Source organism: Manacus candei, unplaced genomic scaffold, assembly GCF_025592945.1.
Source record: "Manacus candei isolate 608988 ecotype Guabito, Panama unplaced genomic scaffold, ASM2559294v1 h1tg000046l, whole genome shotgun sequence".
Taxonomy (NCBI): Eukaryota; Metazoa; Chordata; class Aves; order Passeriformes; family Pipridae; genus Manacus; species Manacus candei.
In genome coordinates this window covers 8989291-8994798 of record NW_026138094.1, presented here as the reverse complement: position 1 = coordinate 8994798, position 5508 = coordinate 8989291, and positions in this window count along the sequence as shown.

Genomic DNA, 5508 nt, shown 5'->3' with positions numbered 1-5508 from the left:
ACAACTGCGGGACTAAGGATGATGGAAATAAATTTAATTGCAACAAAGGTGATTAACATGGTCTGGAGCAAGCAAAGACCACAGGAGAAACTTCAGATGGGACTCAACTAAAATAGACTGAGACAGAAAATGTTTTACAGCCAGCAAATAATTTAGGGTGTGCTGCAAACAGGCTATCTGGTTATTTTCCACTGTATGGTCTGACTGTGTAGGTACTTTGTTGAACTTTGACTGTACTGACCTTTCCTTTTCTTGCTCCCTCCACATTCTTCATCCCTTAAAAACTTGGGAATGCGGTTGGAAGAGCAAGGGATTAAACCAGTCTGCACACAGGTACACACTTCCCTCCACACACAGATTCTGAAATAAACATATTTACATGCAGCAAATTTAGGACACTGCACACAACCCAATACAGAAGCACAGCCTTAGGTTTAAAATAAAGAGGTAATAAACTTGGTGAAAGAGACAGTTGTTCTCGGGGGTAGGGAGCTCGTGAGTCTACCACCAGTTCCCAACCCTGTCTTTTTTGGAAAGGCAGGAGCTTTTCCTGAACCCTTCCTGGCTCAGGCTGAATTGGAGAGGGCCTTGTTTTTGTCTTGGGCACTGGTAGGATGGCTGGAATTTTTGTGGCAGTTTAGTTGGATTCTTTTCTCTCTGGACTGCTCAATATCCCACACAGGGACAGCCATCCTGATGCAGAGGTACAGCCATGGCCTGGTGTAACTTCTCCTGCCTCCTCCTCTCTTCTCACCACAAAAGCTGCCTGCTCCAGTTGCTCTCCCTGAAAGTGCAAATGGAGTTTTGCAGGAAAGCAACCTGCAGGAATGGAAGGTGTTTCTGTAACATGGACCTTGCAGAAAGTGTGATCATTGCTACTTGTGTGTAGGGCTACTTGTGCTGCAAGAATTAGTCCCTCACAGTGCTTCCTGCTAGAGCTTGGACAAAAATTTCTTAGTGATAATCCTAGGAAGAGCTCCACTGAAGTGTGTCCAGAACAACTTCTCTTCAAGGTGACTTTTTCTGCTAGAAGATAAGGAGCCTGCAACTGAATTGGAGTTTGCCAGCAATGACCTGGCAGCTCCTGTGAGTTCTGGAGCTCACCTTTTTCTAGTAGCCAGAATACCTCAATATTTTACAAAAAAAGTAGTCAAATGGGGTTATCTCCAGAGGCCTGTGTTATTTATGGCACATGTGGTAGGGATACTGGTTGTATCCTCAGTGTGTTTCTCAGGTCCACCTCTCCCCTTAGCCATTCAGTTACAGCTGGGGCCCAGTCAGTAAGATGCTGAGCAGGGGGCATTCCTGACACTGCTTAGCCTGCTCCAGGCTTTACTCTACCTTTACTCATGCAGCTCAGGTATTTACTTGTTATTGAGAACATTTCCTCCATGCTAGGTCCCATCTCAGCGAGCACACACTGATACTCCCAAGTGCTGAACTGTACCTGCCTGCTCCTTGGACACAGCTGCCTTAGTCTGAGCCCACACCTCTGTCAAGACAGCATCCATACTTGAGCTGGTCACCCTCCTCTGCTCTGACAGTCAGCAGAGAGGAATCATCAGTTTTAAGGCATATAATCTCTGCTGTATAACCTGTTTAGATGCTGCTTTAAAATGAGAGGAACAACTTCCCCAGTTCCCTTGTCTAGACAGACCAGGTCTCCATCATCTGGGCTATCCACATCTGCTCCCTCTTTACTTACTTGCTTCCAGAACTGCTCCTTCAAGCAGCTGTTTGCTCATTAACATGTGCTTGGACATCCCACTAGAGACAACACAGAGTAGAAGTATTGCAGCATGGAACCACTGCTGTAACAACAGGACATTAATCAAAGGCATTCCCAGCATAGCAAATCCCGACCAGAGCTGCATGCAGACTCAAGAGTTGGATCTCTTTGGCATGCTTAAGGAGAATGAAAAATGAAGATCAACATTGCAAACAGCACCCTGAGGAGTAGGTTGGGTTTCTAACTGGCAGGGACTCAACACTTTCGCAGAATACACCCAAAACATTGTTATTGTGATTTGTTTAACCACTGCTCACAAGGAAAATCCATTTTCTCTGGGCTTCTGTGGGATAAGAGGAGGTTAGGTTTCTTTCTCCATAGCTCAGCCAAACTGCAAAGATACTGCTGGTCCCAGCTGTTACCATATGAGGCTGTTTTTCCCTGTGAACAAAGCTTGAATTAGACTAGGAGTACATGAGTTTGTCTTAGCCTTTGAGACAAAGTGAATTTCTTCTCTTTAGAGCATTTTGTTCTGTGATGTCTAAGTGATGGACAGATGAACCTGCTCTCCTCCTACCCACTGCTAATGCACAGAGAAATAACAAATGTGTGGGACTCAGAACATTACCAATTTGCTGTAGGCACGGACCCTAAAAGTTTTTTCGGCCAGCCAACTCCCTTTATATTTAAACACCTCTGTTTCCCTGCTCTAGGATGTTTCTATTCAGGTCTAAAGCTGCCTGCCTCTCTTGGCTGAGCTTATCTCATGACATTCAGGGCTATTCATCTTACTTGGATTCTGGAAAAATGCAAGTTGGATGAAAGGTACCTGATCTAAGGAGCCTGGAGAAGTAAGAGGTTTTATTTAATGCTCAAGCATGTATCACGACTAAGGAATTAGTTACTAATGGCTAGAAGAGTGTCCTCTATCTGAATCCCTTCTGCTTCCAGGGCTCACATAATCTTTACTTTCGTATTTCTCCTTTTATCCGGAGGATGTGAGTGCAGGATATGCACTGGAATGGCAGCTATGGCATGGTGCAAGTAGATATAATCTGAGCCCAGCCTACAACCTCATTCCAGGGAAACAGTCCCTAGCCAGTGTTAGGCTGGTCCTTAGTGAAAGCAGGGACCTATTCTAGGAGGAATCTGGATGCACAGTTGTTTGTTCTGCAGGAAACATTCCTTGAACTAAACAAGGATATGGTTCTGAGAGTGGACTTCAGTTTCCCCACGAATCTTAAAGATTTGCCAAATCTTAGAAGCTTTATCTGTTTCAGGTTTTCTGCTTTGCCTCAAGTATTAGTAGCTGGTCTGTGAGCTGGACCTGTTCCCCAAAATACAGGTTGAGCCAATTTCCTTCTCCTCAGGTCCTTGCTAGTGGATATTTCTGCACCATCTTTTTCTGATATCCTCATGTCAGCCCAGAGGTGTGCACTAATGCACGGAGAGGAATTCCTGTTTGGTTTAATGTTGGATAATGGCAGTAGCTCTCATGAGTGACTGCTTTCTAGGACACAACATCCCATTGCAGGCATGCTCTGCATCTCCTGTATAATTTTATGTTTGATTCTATTAAAGCACAGTCTATTCAGTAACCCATTGGATCTGATACTGACCCCTGTAGATGCCCATTAGAAATATTTCCTTCAACGTCCGTGTCCCTCAGATGGATCCTGTTAGAGATCCACCACCCTGGCTTCTGCTAAGGCATTTTAGTGGATGTACAACTGACATTACACATCTTTATCATGGAACCCTGTGAAAGTCAAGCCTTATCAAAATCTAATTACATTGTGTTGCAACCATGCAGGCAGCTTTATCAGACAAGCTTAGAATCGTGCCAAATAATAAAATCAAGTTTGGAAGCACCTGTTTTATATACAAGTATCTAAAATAAGATTAATATTACACCTATTCTTGAGTGCTTAACAAATTGAAGTCTGTATCACATTTTCCATTATTTTGCCTGGAATTTTATGTCAATCAAACCAGCATGTGTCTATGAGGCTCATTGTTGTGTATCTTGGCTGACTACTGGCACAGTGCTTCAGTACTCAGGACCTGCCCCAGTGCTCCAGTGCAGATTTTAAATGAGCATCAGTGGGCCAGCAACTTACTCAGCCAGCTCTTCAAGGACTCTTGGGTATGGCTGTTTAACCAAGCTGATTTCAGACTGTTTATCCATAACAGATGGTGTTTCCAGTTCTCCTCGATTACTGAGGAGCAGAAGGCACCTCATTGTCCCCCACAGCCCATCCTATGGGCGTATCCCTCTGCCACTGTCCCAGTACTGACTGCCAAGCACTCTGACCTCCTCTGCAGCAGGGCAGTTGGTTTGGTAGTGGCCATCATTAGCCATCATTAGAGAGAAATGGTGGAGTCAACTGTTGTGCTGCACAAGGGGTTCATAATACATTGTCTAGGCAGACATCATTCCTAACCAAAGAGACACCCAAACATATGTGCAATTGCACAAGGTCCCCCTGAGGTTAGCACTTACCTGAAATTTTATTCCTATGCCCAGTAGAAACTGGGATATGTCCATTTGGTCTTGTTTAGCCCTACAGCTGCAAACTGAAGTCTGCACACTTCTCTGCCAATGTGTTCCATCCCTGTTCTCTCCTATTTTCTGCCAGTATAGCTGTCTCTATTCACTGAAGATAAAGTTTTGTGATATGTCAGGTTGAAATGAATGAGTGCATGGACATCAATTTTTTTCATAAGAGAAACGTTAATGCTGGACTGTACAGGATGAGGTTTATTTTTGGCCTTTTCTTGTGCCAGTGAGTATATTTAACGATCTACAAGGTCAATAGGTATATACTCAGAATGTTCCCTGTCAGCTGAAGTCAGATGGAATCTTTCTAGATCACAGGAGTTAAACAGCCAATATTTGGACAGGTGACCTCAAAGGAAACACCAGTGATTCAGTAGGCGTGGTCCTTCCTTCTGAGTCAGGGCTGAAATGTGATGCCAAATAATGCTGTGTTGCCAGAGGACATGGTTTTTATTTGAAATATTGAAACCAACTTGAGTCTTGATGGTGATTTAATATGCCATGATATTATACTGGATGATAATCCAGTTAGGATTAATTTAGTTGGCCTCCCTATATTGCTTCTGTCACTCAGTGTCAGCAGGATGCTTCTTTCTTTTCCTAAAGCTTTCAGAAGTAGAAGGTTGCTCTGACTAATTGAAGATCCCAATAGGATATTTTTAGGGTAGATTTAAGATGTGGATTTCTTCTACCAGTTCAGGATCCATTTCCACCATGTAGAGGGCAAATGCCCCTTCAGAGCATTTTAAGGAATATGAAATGCTTCCAACCATCTGGCCTGAGAGCCAGTGCTGGCTTGGGTGGGGATGCCCAATGAGGGGCAGCTCCTGTTCTGAGACAAAGGCTTAGTGGATGTGATGGTCCTTCTTGAGTAAAAATGTAATAAGTGTGAAGACCCGTTGTAAAATTGTCTTTCTGCTCCACAGATAAGATTGAATAACAAGCAAGAGAGTAGGAGACCAATATAATAAGTGATGCCTAGTAACACTTCTATCTGTTGTACATAGCAGAGCATCTTATTTATTTGTCTCACAGACTTATTTCTGAAGCAAGAGGAACTTTGAAACAGCATCCTTCCCCAGGGACCAGCTTTCACTGCCAGTGTGAGGAGTGTAGGAGGCTTAGGGGGCAGCTGAAAGCATTGCACTGCCCTGCAGCACTCAGCTCCCTGTGAACATACCACAAATCCTTTCTCCCTGTTATTTCTTGCAGGTAAACT